This window comes from Gymnodraco acuticeps, unplaced genomic scaffold (genome assembly GCF_902827175.1).
Source record: "Gymnodraco acuticeps unplaced genomic scaffold, fGymAcu1.1, whole genome shotgun sequence".
Taxonomy (NCBI): domain Eukaryota; kingdom Metazoa; phylum Chordata; class Actinopteri; order Perciformes; family Bathydraconidae; genus Gymnodraco; species Gymnodraco acuticeps.
In genome coordinates this window covers 1629393-1649774 of record NW_022992160.1, presented here as the reverse complement: position 1 = coordinate 1649774, position 20382 = coordinate 1629393, and the positions used below count along the sequence as shown (strand labels likewise).

At 42.0% G+C, this 20382-nt stretch overlaps 3 long non-coding RNA genes across 3 annotated transcripts; 1 reads left to right on the top strand and 2 right to left on the bottom strand.

Moving 5' to 3' along the window:
* The first annotated feature begins 253 nt into the window (after positions 1 to 253).
* On the top strand, positions 254 to 2365 carry LOC117538679. The gene is made up of 3 exons (XR_004567891.1): positions 254 to 307; positions 835 to 940; positions 1564 to 2365. It is a non-coding gene; the product is annotated as an uncharacterized LOC117538679 (long non-coding RNA).
* Positions 2366 to 2727: 362 nt separating this feature from the next.
* On the bottom strand, positions 2728 to 3565 carry LOC117538680. Its single transcript, XR_004567892.1, has 3 exons — positions 3459 to 3565; positions 2863 to 2948; positions 2728 to 2778 (listed from the first exon to the last, which is right to left on the bottom strand). It is a non-coding gene; the product is annotated as an uncharacterized LOC117538680 (long non-coding RNA).
* A 160-nt stretch (positions 3566 to 3725) lies between these two features.
* On the bottom strand, positions 3726 to 4326 carry LOC117538631. Its single transcript, XR_004567884.1, has 3 exons — positions 4199 to 4326; positions 3872 to 3983; positions 3726 to 3768 (listed from the first exon to the last, which is right to left on the bottom strand). It is a non-coding gene; the product is annotated as an uncharacterized LOC117538631 (long non-coding RNA).
* Between the last annotated feature and the right edge of the window lie 16056 nt (positions 4327 to 20382).

Sequence of the window (20382 nt, the reverse complement as noted above, 5' to 3'; positions counted from 1 at the left end):
TGAAAACACATACAACAGAAAAACACTGCATTTACAGAAATGATGCAAGCTAAACCTACAACACACAAACCCCGAAAACAAACGCAACAGAAAAACGCTGCAAATACAAAAACGATATGCAAAGTCAAAAGCACATACAACCGAAAAACACGTTACCAAAAAAAAGCCATTACAAAAAAAAAACATTCCGGAAGTGCTTCAGGCCTCTAGGGGGCGCGCTACGTGGAACAGATCGATGTATGACCAGACATAGAGAGAACGAACAAGAGGAAAGAAAGTTCATTTAAGTGGAGAAAGATATAAGAAGGTAAGTTTTGTTTTTTATACATAGAGCGTCATATTTATATAGCTAGCGTTAGCGTGCCTAACTACTACACCAGCTGAGGAGAGCTTCACGTGAAGAGAAGATAAAGTGAGGGAAGAACATTGTAAAGAGATGACAAATCAAGTGCAGGCAAATAACACGGTCCATAGTGAGTACCGCGGAAAAAGGACATTTGAATTCTTAGCAGTTTGTTTATATTTATGTATTTGTGTATAGATGTTGCAACTATACAGAGCTTTAGCAATTGCCTGTAACTATGGTCATGCTAATAAAGCTATTGCATTGAATTGAGAGAGAAAGAGAGAGAGAGAAAGTGACAAAATGTGAAGAGGGACAAAGTAATGACAGGAGAGTAGTGTGCATTAGACATTCAAGGAGAGAGAGAGACAAATCACAGATTCAACGGTGAACATGATGTATCTATTTATTTAGCTAACCACTATTTAGACTATGTGTTTTTGATTGACTTGATTAAATGGATTTACTACTATCAATGTATGTCTTTTCAGGCCGCCATGTTGTGTCCTTTCTGTGGCCAACATCTAGGGACAGTTCAAGTGTTCTGTGGCTCCTGTGGCAAACATGTACAGTTTTTGGCAGAAGTTGAACACAACAGTAAGTTCACTTTTTGTATTGTATCTGTTTCAAATGCAAGAAATAAGGATTCAACACACTGCTCTGTTTAGAATACTAATTGGCAGATACATACACTAGTTATCAGCATGAAGGACACATTTTTTCATTGTCTGTTTATGTGAAATATGTAGAAGCCATCATTAAATTGTAGACCAATGCATGATTAAATACACAACACAGCTTATATTATACATTCATAATTGTGTATTAGTTATATCTTTATAAAGAACATTATGCATTTAGAATCAGATTTTGAGACAGTGAGCCATGACATGATGTTTTCTTCTTTTTCTCCTTGTGTTTTTGAACTATAGAAGTTGCAATCATCCTCCCAGCATGAAAGTATTCGTCATCTTTTGCAGCTGTTGATATTTTTTGTTCAATTATTATCACGTTAACCAACAGTTGCCACGTTATCATAAAGATATACAGTATAAGATCATTTAATTGTCACGTAAATCAAGCTGCAAAATCCATAAGCAGCTCCTATATTTACAGAACAGTATTAAACATAAGACAGATTTGCGAACATCATTACCTGCATTGTCGAACTTGAGGAATTTCCTGTCCTGTGGACCATCAAATATTCTTCTCATTCTCAGGCATTCCATTAGGAGGGTCAGGAACTCACGCTTGGGACCACCAGTGTCCACTCCATCCTCAGTTTGTCCCTCATCGTCAGTAAACTTAACCTGCATCTGATGAGAGGGGTCGAATGAGGCACCTTTGAAGCTGCGGATTGCTCCATCCCATACATTGGATCGGTTAATATTAAACCTGCTGCAAGAGGTATTTTTTATTTTTGCAGAGAGTTCTGCAACAACGTCTGGCGCAGTGAGGTATTCTGTGCTGGGAAAGACAAAGTGATGTATTGTAATATTAAATGATGAAGCTAGTAATAAGATTTACAGTATAGAATAAAAAAATGAAGTGATAAAAGTAACATTTAATACATTTCCTCTGCAGTTTGCTCCGTTTCCTCTTCTGGCTCAGACTAGCTGTCAATAATGATAAGTGCATACAGTTGTGTAGTTGCTGCAGTGAGAAGACAGTTGAATAATTACTTTCAAATACATAATATATGCATGACAGTCATATTTACAAAAGGATGTCGATCTTCTTCCTGGTTTTTTTAATACATTGGGTTCTAAACTGACAACAGCACTTTGTCATACTCCTGCACAATCCTTGTAAACATTTGAAATGAATGCAAGAAACAATATCTGATCTTTGAAAAATATCTGTGGGTGTTTTTTGTATCGTCTTCACTAAGATGTCAGATGTTGTGGGTGTCCTTTGGAAATGTATGAAAGTATAATTGTTCTGCTTCCTGGCAATGTTACCCACTGTGATTGGAGGCTATACAAACAAAGACATGTACAAATAAAGATACACACCAAACAACTGTGTCACGATGCAACTGTCAACCTCGTTTACCTATAGAAGGTGTTCTGACCCGGGCAGACTGGACCTCTTCCTGGAATGGGGTTGGTGCTCCATCCTACTTTTACCCAGGAAATAAGTGCAGTTGATCTAATGACAGTGTCATTAGCACACAAAGGTATTTATTGATTTCATGTTCACAAACTCAAACCTACATGGTATAATTACATGTTTAATTAGTCTTACCCGATCAGACGCTGGTTGTGGGTGCCTGAGAGGTCTGATAAAGGTAAACAACAAATATATTCAAACTACTGTACTGTTAAAACATTCTGCTTCTTGTGGCACAACATAATATGTTAACAATGTTTTATTTTACCCTGCAAACTGTTGTCCATTCTGGGAGTGCTCTGTTCATTTGGAAAGTCCCACACCTGCATACAACACACAAATGACTGACTGAAATAAAATAAATTCACTTTAATTAAGAATAGATGCCACGATAGATCCAAACTGACCACGGTGTCAGCAAGACTGTCTCCAGATGGCAACTTTGCAACAACCACACTGTCCTCGTCACTTGAAGAGGTTGTTCCAGTGTAACCTAAGAAAATAAAAGTGTCATGATTAATACTATACAAATAATTGTTCCCCTACGTCTGTACCTATCATCAAATGTTGGTTTGAATCCTGAATTATTGGATTGACATCAATCAGAAAGGATTCAATCGAAACACAAAATGTTTGTGAAATGTACATTATATTGTTGACCGTCTTTTTCACTCTCACATTAGGATTTACATTGGGGCACAACAACCCAACATTGTTGTGAGAAAAAAGGTTCATTTAGAATTACAATCCTTAAGAGGGAATTTATATTTAGTTTGAACAGAAGGAAAGTTTGGAAGCTTTTGTTGATACTTAAATTCCATTTCTTCTGCCACTATTCATAAAAGACCATTTGACGTCATAAGTTCAACCACGAAGAGAAAGGAATGATGGGTGGAATGAATTGTGTTAAGAAATATAGACAGAACAACTGTTATGTTTACATTTGAACTATTATACAGTTTAGTGCTTTAAACAAGGGGGAATATATGTCAGAAGCACTTACAACTGTTTTCAACGGCTTCAAGAGTACAGATGTACAACGTAATTCGTTGGTAGGGCTTTCCAATGGCCTCTTTGTACATCTGTACTGTGAAAGGGGTGTCCGTTCCGCGGATATTTGTTATCACCCTCGCATCAGGGTACAACATGACATGGGCACCATCTTCCAAGTCCTGGTTAAAGGCTTTCTGCTTTTATATGGCAGCAGCCAACAGTTCTTCACATGCCCATTGAGGTTCAACATTAAGGGGAAGTGACCTCCCTCTCACGGGTTTAAGGCAGCCATCCATCCTCCTCATTACTCCAACAGAAATCTGCAAAAAGACAATAATATGCAAATGAATAAAACATTTTTTTGGACATTATATGAGAGTGTGGTGAGCAGATTTGAATGACAATGTATTCATAATAGAAAACCTTCACCAATTTCTGTTTATTTTTGGAGTTATGCCGTCCCTTTGTAAAAAAGGTCTCTCCCTCTTTTTTATTTCCCTATATTTCTGAAAGGACTCTACAGCTGAGCTTCCTGCTACAAACAAACAGGAATAAAACATTCATTACTCTTCATTATGTTCAATAGGAGTCTCATCCTCAATCCCTTCTGAGGAACATCTTATAACACATTCAACAGTAGGTAAGCCACATAGTTTAGAGATGTATTTGTATAATAACAGAATTTGAACTTTTAAACCAAGTTTTCTATAAATACTTATTGTTTGGTAATAAAACGAACAACCTATTTACCTGCACTGGTGCTAGGCTGTGCACTTAGATGCGCACTAGTGGTGGGCATCTCCTCAGGGACTTTGTTAGTCACATCTTTTAGAAATGTGATGTCTCTGCCAGACACCACAAAAGCCATGCGAAGATGTCACGCTGGACCCACAGAATGGACAGTACATCTGTGGAGAAATAAAATGTAGGACAGCTAGGTTAAGTCAAAAAGAGTGGATATTTTTCGGCTACCTAAATATTATAATAGTATTAAAGAACGGTCTTTCAATTAACTCATCAGAAGCCAACCTCCTGTCTATCCCCACACAAACCAAGCACCGAACCTTGGGGGACAGAGCTTTCTCCATCGCTGCCCCCTCCCTCTGGAACTCACTCCCATTAAACATCAGAGACTGCACCGACCCCCCCACCTTCAAAACACACCTCTTCAGACTGGCTTTTCATGTGGGAATAATATTGTGTTGCTGTTTTAATATTTTAATTCAACTTTTTACATTTGATTTCCTTTTTATCACCGCATCGCATTTGCGGCTCAGTTGAGGCCCACTCCACGAGGTGAGGGCGTGAGACCCCACCCAGTCTGTGTGATCTGCGTGTAGGGAGGGGCGTTCCGGTTCTATACTATATCTATATTATGTCAAGAGTTACATTTAGGTGCACAATGGCTCTTGCAAGCTCTTTGATCAAACACGCTAACGCTAGCTACGTAAATATGATGCTCTATGTATAAAAAAAAAAAACGTACCTTCTTATATCTTTCTCCACTTAAATGAACTTTCTTTCCTCTTGTTCGTTCTCTCTATGTCTGGTCATACATCGATCTGTTCCACGTAGCGCGCCCCCTAGAGGCCTGAAGCACTTCCGGAATGTTTTTTTTTTGTAATGTCTTTTTTTTTTGTAACGTGTTTTTCGGTTGTATGTGCTTTTGACTTTGCATATAGTTTTTGTATTTGCAGCATTTTTCTGTTGCGTTTGTTTTCGGGGTTTGTGTGTTGTAGGTTTAGCTTGCATCATTTCTGTAAATGCAGTGTTTTTCTGTTGTATGTGTTTTCGGGGTTTGTTGGTTTTTCATTTCATTATTTGCAGGTGTTTCCTGCTTATGTGTGTGTTTTTGGCCGTTGTTTAGCGTTTGCACCTGCCGGCCACCGTACAAATGCCTGATCGAAAGTTGTCAATGTTAAAGAGATATTCACAGAAAATATTTAGCGTATTTGCAGATCCGTTTTACACTTGCACATTTATTTGTGAGTTTGCAAATCTTTTAAAAATGCATTTGTGAATGGTGTTTTACATTTACATATCACATATTTACACACTAATTATTTTTATGTTCACACAAATAATTATGAGACATATCTATGCCCATATTGCCGTGGCATGGTAACAGCATGGTAACAGCATGGTAACATGACGCTCGTAACTCGGCCCCTCCTTTGCAGGGGGCGTGGTCAGCTGCAGCGCATGCAAAGACAGGGTGGAGGAGAGCAAAATAGAGCGAAATGAGGCATGGCTAAAATGCATGATCTGTTTGGTATTTTGAAAAAGAAAACGTATAAATATACCTTATTTAGGTATGGCCCTACAATATATTATTCAAATATAGCATGATAGGTCTCCTTTAAGAAAACCATGGATTTTTGGATATTCAAAGAGCCCGATTACAATGGCCAGAGTGGCAAACAATTACATTAAATCATTGGAAATCGACGATCGGGCTCGATATATGTTTAAATATAGCAGGCGATCGATAGATGAGAGTAAAATCTACGTCACTTTCCAGCCCCGCCCACTTTTGGGGAAACCAACGCTGTCATTTGAACGGCGATCAAGCCTGAAGGCACAGAGATCTTCTGTTACTGTCCTTTCTTCTTAGAGGAATTACAGAAACACGTAACTCTGGATTTGTTTTAATGTTTGAGGTGCAATAAACGACACAGCAGCTTTTTGGCATGTTCAAACTATTATGTTCCGCCTCGCTCATGAGAGTTACAGCTGGAGAAATTACAGCCTCGCCTACTGATTTCAAATGTGTGCTCTAAAATGATATTTATAAATGACTATTATCATTATTATAAGACGATAAATGGCAAAGATATGTAGAAAATAAACGTATTTAAGATACGTTCATAACAAACGTAACGTGGGAGAAAATACGTTTTCAGCTAAACGTAATTGAGAATGCAGTTTAGTTCTGTGGGAACGTACTTTTTAGGAGACAGGGTTGCTTTGTCATTGATCTACGGCCTATAGTACTGTACACTGAAACAACTGAAATGTGACTTTAATTAAATGTATTATGTCAACAGATTTCACATAAGGTTAGTTGAAAGCAATAATATGACGTTAAAATATGTTCAACTTAATATTATTGCTTTCAACTTACCTAATACAGTTATGTGAAATGTGTTCACATAATACATTTAATCAAAGTCAACGTTTCAGTTTGTGACTGAACCAAATGCCTATACTGTACATGAAAAGTTAGAAGAAACGTTGTTGATATACTTTGGCTCTGGAGTTGACAACAATCTAATGAACACGTGAACAATTGATCATATAAATCCATTTATTTTACCTAATTCATTCAGACTGCATATTCTGTCATACAATAGTACCAGCTTTATGTTGACCGTATGTCCAGTGATGTGCACATTTGCTAATCTAGATAATATGAAATCTGTGTATTTTGCTGCCTAAATGTCTGAAGTTAGGAACAGCTAAGAACAGCTCTATTCAACACCATATGCCTACTCTTAGCCAATACGAAAGAAAAGCAATACATATCATCTCCTCTTTCTCGGCTTCGATCTCTCAGGCAAAAAGCACTTTCTTTCAAGATAAGATCCAATCTTCCTATTCCAATCCTAAAAAACTATTTTCCATCTTCTCCACCCTCTTGGACCTTCCAAAAGCCCCTCCCCCCTCCTCACTTCTGTCAAGCGACTTTGTTACCCACTTTGAAAAAAAGGTTGATGATATTCGCTCTTCTTTTTCTGACTCACCTTTACTCACCGCTGGGTCACCAGACCCTCCTTCCACCAACACACTTACCTCCTTTTCCCCTCTCTCTCCAAGTGAGGTTCTTACCCTCATTACCTCTGCCCGCCCTACCACCTGTCCTCTGGACCCTATCCCTTCAAACCTCCTTCAGACTATCGCTCCTGATATTCTACCGTTTCTCACCCATTTCATCAACACTTCTCTAACTTCTGGTCACTTTCCAAACAGTCTCAAGGAGGCAAGAGTAAACCCTCTCCTAAAGAAACCCACTCTCAACCCGTCTGATGTTATAAACTACAGGCCTGTCTCTCTCCTCCCGTTCCTGTCTAAATCACTTGAACGCGCTGTCTTTAAACAACTCTCCTGTTATCTCAATCAGAACAACCTTCTAGATCCGCACCAGTCTGGTTTCAAGGCAGGTCACTCCACAGAAACTGCTCTCATTGCTGTCACGGAGGAACTGCACACTGCCAAAACTGCATCCCTCTCCTCTGTCATCATCCTATTGGACCTGTCTGCCGCATTCGACACGGTGAATCATCAGATCCTCCTTCGCACTCTCCAAAAACTTGGAGTTTCAGGCTCTGCACTTTCCCTCCTCACCTCATACCTGAAAGACCGTACCTACAGGGTGACTTGGAGAGGGTCTGAGTCCGACCCTTGTCAATTAACTACCGGGGTCCCTCAGGGCTCTGTTCTTGGTTCCCTCCTCTTCTCCCTGTACACAAACTCGCTCGGATCAGTCATTAGCCCGCATGGTTTTTCTTACCACTGCTACGCTGACGACACCCAATTAATTCTGTCCTTTCCCCGCTCAGAGACTCAGGTCGTCGCACGCATCTCTGCTTGTCTAGCTGACATCTCTCAGTGGATGTCTGCTCATCACCTCAAGCTCAACCTTGACAAGACTGAGCTGCTCTTCCTTCCGGGAAAAGATTGTCCCACTCTTGACCTAACAATCAACATCGGCACCTCAGTTGTTTCCCCGACTCAGACTGCAAGGAATCTGGGTGTGACCCTAGATAACAACCTGTCCTTCACTGCAAACATCGCTGCTACAACCCGTTGCTGCAGATACACGCTTTACAACATCAGGAGGATACGTCCCCAGCTGACTCAGAAAGCGACTCAGGTTCTGGTCCAGGCTCTCGTCATCTCACGCCTAGACTACTGCAACTCCCTCCTGGCTGGTCTACCTGCATGTGCCATCCGACCTCTGCAGCTCATCCAGAATGCAGCGGCTCATCTGGTCTTCAACCTTCCTAAATTCTCCCACACCACTCCGCTCCTCCGCTGCCTTCACTGGCTTCCCGTAACTGCTAGAATCCACTTCAAGACACTGGTACTTGCTTACCATGCTGCGAATGGATCTGGCCCTTCCTACATCCAGGACATGGTTAAACCGTACACCCCAGCGCGTGCACTACGCTCTGCATCAGCCAAACGACTCGTTGCGCCCTCGCTGCGAGGGGGACCCAAGTTCCCATCGGCGAAAACACGTGGGTTTGCTATCCTGGCTCCAAGATGGTGGAATGAGCTCCCCATTGACATCAGGACGGCAGATAGCTTGCACATCTTCCGGCGCAAACTGAAAACTCATCTCTTTCGACTCCACTTCGAGCGTTAGAACTATTAACGAAGCACTTTTATACTAATAAAGGACTGGCTTACCTAAAGCCAGTTGAGTAGCACTTGAAATGTTTGGCTCTATGAAACCTGATGTACTTATATGATTCTGTTTTCTTCAAGGTTGTGTCTTCGTGGTCGAATGTACTTATTGTAAGTCGCTTTGGATAAAAGCGTCAGCTAAATGCAATGTAATGTAATGTAATATCAAATGTATTATTCATAAAAGTAATTCATTATCAAATGAGGGGGGTCTGTGTTGAGTCACAGCTCTCCTGTATGTCGGACATCTTTAATGTTGGTGTTCAACCTGCTGAGTGTGCTGCAACACACACTGATCATTTCATTATATCCACATTAACCAATATACTGAAATTATAGCAGGTGTTATGTAAACATCTTAACAAGGTTATGTTAGTGATGAAGGCTGAAATTGAGTGCACATATGCTGATTAACACACCGAGATTACCTGTCAATCTTCAAATGACTGTAGTATGCACAGATGGTGGGTATACTATGTGACCACTTGTTCATTTGAATGCAAACATTTAAAAAAAACTACAAAACACAGTGCTTATGTCATAGCATGAAACATAACATACAACATGGGAACCATTAGATTATTTTTTGTCCAACAAATTCTGTAAAATAAGGCATTTAGAGTATAGTCTTCAAATTGGGACAGCCTTCTCTCTGCAGATGTGACATAAACGGTCTACAAATGCAGCTGAATTGGGACACTATTGACAGGGTCAGAAAGATGTAAATCAGGCACCATGAGTACACGCCCACACGTTGCTCAGAAGGGATCCAATTAGGCAGCGTAAGTGAGAACACCTGGTGGGTGTAATTCTCCACTGAGACAGGACTTTTTAACTCTAGAGTTATCACACTGCGGATGTATTTCCTGCCATCTCTTTAATATATTTGCAGTAAACTGTTGGAGGCATTGCACAACTAAATGTGGTTAAATCTGTGCTGAGGCTCCTTCTGGGAAGATGCAGTGGTCTCATTGAAATCAAGGTATTTTCTTTTGGACAGAAAAACGATTTGTAGTCAAACAATCCCTTCTCTCAATAATATCAGCACTTAGTCCCGTGACCGCTTATCACCAAAAGAGTCTCAACGAAAATAATTCTCCCATTTCAACAAAAAACACAAACCAAATCATGCTGATAGGCCAACCCTGTTTCCAGCCACACCCACCTGTCCTGTTTAGAAGCTGGAGACTGGATAAAAGATTATGTAGAAACATCTAGATCTAAGTTGTGTTTCTTTGAATTCGTCTTGTACATGTTGTGTTGCTTTGACTTTCCTTATTTGTGTCCCCTGGTTTTTCAAAAGTTCTTAATAACAACCATACGTATTAAATTGCTCTGTATAAAAAAGGATTTGAAAGAACCCTAACTTGACCTTTGTCAAGCAGAAGCTCTTTTCACCCTCTGTCTGAAACCAGAGCCCAGTCTGCTCTGATTGGTTAGCTGGCCGGCTCTGTTTTGATTCGTCTACCGCTTAGAGATGTCCCGCCCCTTTGCCTATACGTACAATGTATTGCAGGGATAGCCAATAGAAGTGCGAGTCTAACATAGTGATGTCACTATGTTACTGAAGTAAACAAAGGAGTCCAATTGAGGCGTTTCAGGGGGAGTGTGTCGGAGAACTACAGGAAAGGGAACACCCTTAAAAGCATAGGGCCCCTTTAAACCTGTTTAACTGCTTGCTATCACTCTTACTGACAGAAATGGCTTTAAAAGTTTGTTGCCAAGTACACCTTGTACATGATTAACTATCTTAGCTGTATTAAAACACACTCCCGTAGCCATCTGCCAAGTACGATTGTGTTCAACCACCAAATCCATTTCATGAGAAAACTCATTTTCAGCCTCTTAATTATTTTTCATTACAGTGGGGCTGAGGAGTAGATTGGAATAGGACAGTAATTGCCTGGCCTGAGCAGCGAAAACAATCCTGATGCATCAGGATAGATGAAGTGTGACAGCGAGACATCTCACCACTGTCCAGAACCTATTAGCCTGTTTCCTCCTTTCTGATCGCCTTAAAACCCCTCAGATTGTGGTCAGTGCAAGGTCAGTGCAAGGTCAGCGCAGCGACCTTTTAGCGAGCTAAGTGCTGGCAGCGATCTGTGAGAGATGTTGATAGCCTTGTCGCCAGCATTGCATCTGTCCCTACGTGTGTCTGATCGTGAGTGGCTGTCACTTCAGCATCCTCCTGCAACTGGAACTAAAGGGGGGGCAGCTCCTGCTGGTTTAAGAAGGATGTGTTCAGCACAGCTTGTGAGGATGCTTTTAGGATTATCTTTTTTTTTTCTAACCCCCCCATCTGCAGTGAGATAGAAAAGCTTCCCCAAATGTACCATGGTGAGCAGTCCTGCCAATCAATACAGCTCTTTCTGCCAAAGGTGGAGGAGGCTACAGCCCCCCCTGCCCGTCCCAAATCTGGGTTTACTCCCCCTGCATCGGCCAGTTGCATGTGGTATAGAAAAAGAAGGCACTGTGTGTGCAAGAGCTCCACACATATGCAGTTTGATTTGGTTTTGTCTAAGTGTTTCTTTAGAAATGAAAGGTTTTAACTTTGTTGAACAGTAACCTGTGTATGATGGATGGATGGATGGATAGGAATATATAGAGTAACTTTATTAAAGGCCTACAATCAACCATATGTAATCCCAGTCTGCAGGGCTATGTAATCATGGTGGTTTTAAATGTATTTAAATGTAATTTTATAAAATGTTTAATTCAAACCAAAACATGGGGTTGGGACAACCCTATAGCAGAGAAAAAACATTGATGACTATGCAATATTCTTCTGCAAAACCCACAAATGCTTGCAATCAACAATCGCCGTTAGTTGGGATGTTGGCGGGTTGAAAAAAACAAAAACGTACATTTTGAAAAAAATGCCATTCTTCTATTTAACAAGTGTTTCATCAGATACCTCCCTCTACAATGAACAGCAAACAGGTTAGCCTAAGTGACTGGATAGGGCGCCAGACTTTGCCACAGTATAAGGTCACTGATTGGTCAAAGGCTCGTTTTGTTGTTTGGACGATTGTGCTGCTCCAGTCGGGTTTAACACGTGCAGACACTGACCATGAGAGTTAAACAAGTTGTTCTGCCACAGAGAGCCGGACGGCAAGGGATCTCCTGCGCGCCGCCTGTCTTCACCTTCACCCAGTTGTATGAAGGTGAGCTTCTGCTCCGTGAAACAAGGACACAGGTTTTCCTCGGGGCGATGCAGCAGCAGCTCCACCACTTTCTCGCATCAGACAATTCAATAAAAGCTCAATAAAGATTGGGTGTCCTCTGATGCGCAGTCAGGGTCTTTTTTATGAGAATGAGCGGAACAAGTACTGAGCGGTGTTCAGTGGAGCACTTTACATGAGGCCGACACAAACACAGAAACTAGTGGAAGTGATCCAGAGCCTGTTTTCTTTAATTTGCTGCAGCAAACTAGTGCAGATTATATTTTCCAATCACACAAATGTGATTTCATGTTTTTCTTATTTTATTTTCATTGAAAAAAACATTGAATACGTTGCTCAAATAAAATGTTCTATATTATATAGAACAGGGACAGCCTTTTCAATGTTTCCCTTAAAAATGATCTTTAAGATAATTAATTTTATTGTGAAGAACTTCTTGTACAAGTTGGTTCTAAACAGTAAACATGACATTGTGGGCAGCAGCGAATGACTGAGAGTCATGCAGATAACTGCACAATACAATTGAATCCTTCCTCATCAAAGTGAAATGTGCCATTTTATATTTGCGAATGTGCAGTATTCAGTGAATGTATGGTTTAAAGTTTAAAACAAAAAATAGTCCTGCATGTCCACTTCGATACTCAGAGAAATACAGAAATAAACTGAATTATTCTCCTGGCAGAAAGTGGCTCTGTTGTTGGAGAAAAACTCTCCTGTTAGAGTGAACGGGGCTATTTTTAACAGCTTCTATCTGAAGAGGGTAGTGCAAGAAACATTTGTTTCAGCTCTAGAGCTGGGAGTATTGTCTAAGGGACACCTGATCTGTATGCTTTAGCTCAAGGAGAGGCCACTTACTCCATCACGGCTAAAATCCCTGCAGTACAGCCTTCCCTTGTACACTTACAGGCCTGAGTTCAGCCCTGTATCCCACCTGTCAACACAGAGAGCTAAACATGTCCATCTTACTCCATTTGGCAGAAAAAACACAGAGGGAAAAGCTAGAGAGGTGTGCCTCTATCACTTCTCCTTTTGTCTTTATTGTACTGTATTCACAGGGGCGAGTGGGTTGCATATTTATAAAACATTCATAGGGAGCTAATGCATTGCACTTGGAGGAAGAGGGTCCACTTTGGGTGTAATTACTCTGAGCGGGGATAGTGTGTGCTTTCACATGGGAGGGTCATTTACCAGCTTGCAGATACACATGATTTAAGTCAAACCAGGGGATGGGGTCAACTATTTTGCCAGTCCATGAAACAGCTGTTTTCAGCTCTTCTAATTAAATGCAAGGCCTGTACTGTACATTAATGTAAGAACGCTTGGTCACTATCTGCAGGGCTATGGTTAACCACATTATGTAAAGTAGCTAGCTAACTGCTAACACATTAGCAAGCTGGAAACATGCTTGGGCTTATCAGTCACAACTAGCTCTCTGAACTTGTTATTGTCTGAAGGGTAACTGGACTGTTCACTCCTCCCTGGAATTTTGTTGTCATTATTGTAATTCAAAATAGATTGTTGAACCTATCACTGAACTCTAGGAATGAATGAGAATCATTCATATTTCTACTTGTCATCTTCTGTGTCCCAAACTGTTAACTTCTCAGTATCATTTCCTTTTCCATTGGGTAGTCTTTCAAACACACGATACCGTATTACTCAATTGAAATGGTCCCACAAGGCACTCTTAAAACTGGTGTACAGTTAGGGTGTAGAGTGGGCACCCCATGTGTTAAGGCTTCATACCCCGTCCCTATCTGGATGTCAAAAGCTATACCCAATCACCAAACCCTGAAATGCATTTGTATATATAACAATATATTTGTTGTTTGCCGGATTGTCTTCAGAGAAAACACAGTGACGCGCTGCTGTAAGGTTCTCTGTATCACTAAGATGAGACGTCTCAACACATCCTGATCATTGCTGTCAGCATGACAGCTTCCCAGTGCGAGGTTTTTATCTTCGGCTCTCCTCTGAATCATATCACCCAGCCTGTTCCTCCCTCCTCTACTCGATCCAATTCACTGTTATCTAGATATAAAAAAACATAATTACTTCACTACTTCACTCATACTTCCTGTATCTCTTCTTCCTCCTGAGTAACAGTCTTACAGCTCTGAGCCTTATGTCAAACATGAGTGACACACATGGAACAGGTGGAAACAATTAGGGGGGGGGGCAGACACTGATGATGGCGGGAAAAACACACAAGGGGAGGAAGAGGCGTGTGGTGCAGTGGGTTGTGCGTTGGTGTTCAGATCAGGGGGTCACAGGTTCAAACCCCTCTGCAGTCAGCATGTCGTTGTATCCCTGAGACACTTCACCCCACATTGCTCCTGTGGGGATTGCCCACAGTGTTGAGTATGTGAGTCACTTTGGATAAAAGCATCTAACAGATGACATGTAATGTAAAAGAAACAGGGCCTAAAATGAAAGACAAGAGGTAAGTACAAAATAAAACAGGAAATGACAGACAAAAACATAACTGACACATTTGACGAAACACAACAGATCCTACGGAAACCTTGTATTTATTTACAGCATTGCTGGTTTCTTCTTCTACATTGGCCTGCTCTTACACTTCCCATGGTGTTCACAGCGCCCCCTACAGTGGTGAAGTGTTATGTTAACTCCAGCACGACTGAGAATGTGAATCTTGTAATCATGTACCCAAAAATGATGCAGACAATGTGCACACCTGGCACTCAGGTGCCTAATGGCTTGTGCTTCATTCACACCTGAAGCCTCTTGTTAGGCTTCAAATCTTCGGACTAACACGTGTAACTACATCAATGTGTAATGTGCTCTGACACCGCTGTGTTGACAGAAGAGCTGTCAAGATGAACCGTAGACTGGCTGCAGGATTTAACCACACTGCAGACAAGGTGTAAGCTGAGTTGGCATTTTGAAAACTCTGACTTTAACATGATTTAAATATATCAGCTGAACAAAGTGTTGTGTGCTTGAATTCCTGATACTGGATGGAACAAGAAAATATATGTTTTTTGGGGGTTGAAAAATGTACAGCACCAATGTCAGTATTGATGAAATGAGTGAGTAATATGGATTCACAATTCTGCATGACAGGGAACAGAGAGCTGAATAATCCCACACAGAGCATTTCATGGATGACCTTTCCAGTCTTCAGTCAAATGAAATGCAGATGGTTAGGAGAGTGAATGCAGTTCAGGCGGGGGTGAGCGGTGCCCTGTGGCTCCTGCTCCTGTCCGGCTGCTACGGAGCTCCAGTGGATTCTTTCAACATCACAAGAGGTGTACTTAATTTGATAATGATCACATCAATATGTGACAGGGAGTCCCTGTCACTGAAATCCAGTGGCCCAGAATTCTTCAGCTGAGCTTTGAAAAGCTCTATCGACTACAGCCGGCCAGCTAGATGACAATCAGAATTGAGGAGAAGTTAAGCTTCCTCACATGAATCTGCACAGAGCGGGAGTTCATCTGATAAATGCTGGATGTCAATATGATAATGCCAAAAGTGTACTCAAGATACGAGGCCATGCAACCCGCATTGTAGGCCTTTGTGGTACAATATATATCAGTGGTGGGCCTTCTCTGCTGCCTAAACACTATCAGATTCACTGACTATCCTTTAAATATAGTTTAATTCGTTGACTTGTATTACATTGCATTAAATTAAATGATATCCAATAGTCTATTCTCTTCATTGTACACCAATCAGATTTCGAGTTGGCGACACCAGGGGCATCTAGCAGGCGTGCGATGACGTCACACCTTTTGTTGGATTGTCGGAGATAGCAAACAGTGTCTAGCGTGTGTAGCGCCTCTACGGGGGTACATAAGGTTGCATTGCACCCTCAGTTGAGTCGTTATGCACCCTCATTTGAAAAATGAAAAGTGAAAAAAAAAAAAATGTGAAAAATATTACATAATAATAATAATAATAGCCTAATATTAGTAATAATAAGAATAATTTAGTTGAAATAAAATAAATTGTAATTGTGGTTAAATAACATTGTCTGCTGCATTTATTTGGTCAATTTAAACGGTAAGTAACGTTATTATGTCAGATGCGCGTGACCTGTGCCGCTGCGCGTTCATCATCTGCAAGGTGCTTACACAGCAGTCAATGATGGACATCAGAAAATGGTTAAAACAACCACCCCTTATCGCCAGCAGTAACACTGCATCTACTGCAGGTAATAACAGTTCAGATCATGGGGACATTACGTTACCCGCGGCCACTGTCGTGGACACTAACGTCCTCCCGCCCGACTTGCCGGCTTTGCCCGCCTCGCCCACGGAGGCGGAGCAGCCGCAGCCGTCTTCGTCGCCCCAAACACCGCCACCCCTCAGCGGCCCTCAATTGCCAGAGGACCTCGGCAAAACAGAGCCTGCCCAGGTATATTTAAAAAAGTACCCAACTCGCCTGTACAGTGGGGTAAGGCGCTCATTTTGCAGCTCATGGTTTCAAAACAGAGATTGGCTGGAATATTCATGTAAAAAAGATGCCATCTTCTGCTATGCCTGTAGACATTTCGGTTCAAGTAAGTCAGATGCCTTCACCACAACTGGCTACAACAACTGGCGCCATGCTCTTGTACGTGATAGGGGACTGGGAAGGCATGAATCAAGCAAAGAGCACATAGATCCATAGATCTCTTCATGTTGCTCTCAAAGTGCACCAGATTGATGCTTTCAACTTCAATATTTAAAAAAAAAATCTTCTCGGGGAAGCATGCCCCCGGACCCCCCTAGAGGAGGTGAGGACCCTCCTAGAGGAGGTGAGGACCCCCCAAGAGGGTGTTAGGTCCACTCCCCACTTATAAAAATCGCACTTTACAACTGCACCCTCTCTAATCTCAGATGCACCCTGAGTCATTTTGTTCTGGAACCGGGCCTGGCCTGGACCAGCTAGCAAACAGCATCTGTAGCATACTTAGAAACCTGCGCAATTAAAAAGATATTTCCGTGTAGATTTTAAAGCTGTTTTTTCAACCAACAATGGCTGACAGCGGAGGAGAAATTGAATTGGTGAAGCTAGCCAGCCTGTCGCAGCCGGGGAAAGGTGATTGTCCGCCACTTCAACTCACTAACTACAGCGGTACCTCTCAGCCTCCGAAGAGCGCTGCACACTGCTGGGAATGCCTGATATTCTCCACTGACCCACTTGGTGTTTGGAGCCATAGAGGGTTTGCTAACTTGAGTTGTCTAACCAAGGCAGCAGCGAGACACAAAATCACAGCTCGACACTTACAAGCACCGGTACATTTGAAAACTTTCGAGGAAGCCCGAGTGGATCCACAGCTTAACGAGCAACTGTGCTGGGACACGGAGCTCAACAATGATTTTTCCCAGAAATACGACTGGACAGACTGGACTTCCAGTCTCCACGGCGATAGAACAGGTCTTATTATTGGAACTGAAAACTCAGATAATCTGTTCAACAGAGTAATTGAAGTCTTCTTGAGGAAAGAAAGGAGGATGGATTGTGTACAAATAATCAAACGTATTGGTGAGTATAGGCATGACTAATACATGTTTGATATTTTCTTGTCATTTTATTAAGTAAATATTGATGCTTCTGCTAGAGATGTGGCGTAGCTGTTTCTGCAGTGAAAGGACACTTGTTGAATTGTGTTATATGGGTTTCTTGCTTTGTAACGGTATTCATTCTTGCTACATTCGATACCTGTCTGTGTCTTGTCATATTTATATATATATATACTGTCTTCTTGCTTGGCTTCTTTCTTTTCTTTTTTGCTTAGAATGCAGTTAGAATTTCTTCTTTCAGTCTTTTGTTCCACCTTAGACCTTGAAAATATTCCCCTTGAGTGAGTATGAAGAAACAAAGACATGTCCATACAGTGAAATAAGGTTGTCTGGCTTCAGAGACTTTGACAAGGTGACTCATAAAGGGGTGTTACAGAAGGAGAGCAAGACACGCTGAGAGAGTCTGGAAACTCAATCCCCCTTTGCTCCGGCGCTGATGGTGTGCCGTGGTGGACCATCCGTCTGTGATGCAACCTCGTAAAGATGTAATTTACCCAAATCAAAGACAAAAAGGACTCTGTTTTACTTACCGGTAGTCCAAAGGTCCTGGCGAGTGCACGTCTGTTAGGATCACACGAATAGAGCCACAGATAGAGTGATCACAAGCGAGGTGGAAATCGCTGACTCACCAGTTGCTTTTGAACAGCCGTTAAGTGATGCCTTCCTGGGAGTTTTTTCCCCCAACCCGAACTCTCTCATTATGTCCTGTAGAGTCTTTTATGATCTCAGGCATGTTTCCCATGATGCCCCATCTGTCTGTCCTGCTGTGACAGAGGGCCCGGCCTCCTCTCATTCCTGTCGGACAGCTCCATCACTCACCTCTGCCTGCCGCTATCTCTACATCAAAACAATGCTGTGCCAGAGTGAATTAGTATGTCCTTCACCTTGGGAGGAACCTTGTCATTACTTTACCCAGACTCACAACGAGAAGATATGATTTAGCACATGTTACAGGAAGCGCAACATTGGTATGTCCTCAAAGCTGCAGGCACTGCGATGTGTTGGGTTTATGGGTGTCTGGCTTTTTCTTTGGTGGAGTGTGTGTGACTGAGGAAAAAACGTAAACCATATTTTTTGCACCAGATGCTATAAATGATCATTTTAAGTGCGCTCAATCACCATGTCTTCGTACAGCACTAAACGATTCACCAAAAAAGGATTACAAGGTGAACCAGAGTTCATGGAACTCATAGTCATTGTTGTTTAGTAAATCACAGCAGTCTTTGATTTTTTTTTAATAAGTGCACACTCGGATTATGTCTAGTGCACACAATGTGAATTGCTCCACTTTGAGAGGATTATGGCACAATAAGACATTTTTGACCACAGTTTATGCAGTACTGTATGCAATCTTAACTTGAAGAAGAAAAGGTCGTAGCAGGATTTTGAAACTATACAAACCTGTCCACTGGGTTTTACTCTAAAAACATTGGATAATAAGAGTGGCAGTAAAACAGACATTATGTGTCCTTCCTTGCCGTTTAAGTCAATACATAGCCAATAGTGCGTGTCATGTTGTTGACTTTGCCAACAGGTTTTCTGTCGGGTCGTTTTGTAGGTTCTTTAACCATTTATGTATTTGGTTATAGCCTACTGGATACCACATTGGAAAGATACTCACCGGACACACACAGAAAAAACAAAAATGGCTTCAGAACATGCGTGTTGAAGACTTTTTGCTAAGCTGGCTGACGGCACACATGAATGGGATAACATATTCTAATGATGCAGCTCTTCTATATCGGGTGCACTCAGCACTTGGCCTTTACGGACTAACCAGTAAACAGGTTCATGTACTGATGTATAATGTAGAACCAAGGCTTATTCAGAGCTTTGCCTATGCAACATCATTTCACAATGCAAGTGCAGCATGAGTCATTGCATTTGAGTAAAACGTATTACCCCCTGATCCCACCGGAAGCGTCTGCGCTCTCCTCCTGCGACCTCCTCCTGCGACCTCCTCCTGCGTCATAACCCACCAGACGCGTTTCAAACGTTGCGGAAGCGGAGCGTCGTGTGTGTAGCCTCGCAGTATTCCACCAGACCCGCTGCGCTGCGCTGCGCTGCGCTGCGCTGCGCTGCGTCAAAAATAGGATTCATCCTATATTTTAGAAATTCCTTGCGGCGAGGAGCTTCTGGGACACTTCGAGCCGTAGCGCGGCGCAGCGCGGCGCAGCGCGGCGCAGCGGGTCTGGTGGAATAGCACCGATTGACTAGAGTGGCCGCGATCGCTAAAAACGCTGCAGCCGCAGCGCAGACGCTCCTGGTGGGATTAGGGGGTTACTATAACGTAGTCAGGGTTGTGAGGGTTAGTTAGAAAATGTATTTCGTTATTCTTAATGTAAAAACCTGTAAAAAATATGTAGTCAGAAACCGAATTTAAGTATCAAAAGGCGCTTTCACACTGCGGTACTTTTCCCACAAAGGTTCATATGAACTTAGTTCATGTGAACTCTTTAGTTCGCATGAACTAAGTACAGATCGCGTTCACACTGGAAAAAGTCCCTGGGGGAGGATTAGGCAAATGAAGCCGCTGACGTCACTTCTTCTTCTTCTGCTCTGGGTTTACTGGCAGGCCGCAAACCACTTCACGGCGTATACTGCCGCCCAAAGTCCCCGGAGTTAGGGACTGGCTTCAGTAGAAGCTGCTGGGAGTCCCAGCAGCTTCTACTTAAGCCTTCCGAGTAAATCGCCAGAACGCCGACACCTCCTCATCTCCACCGCTCCCATGTTTTATTTTGTGTTGCCATAAGTTAGTCTCTCTGTGTTTCTGCACTGGGCTAATGCTAATGCTAATAATGCTAATGCA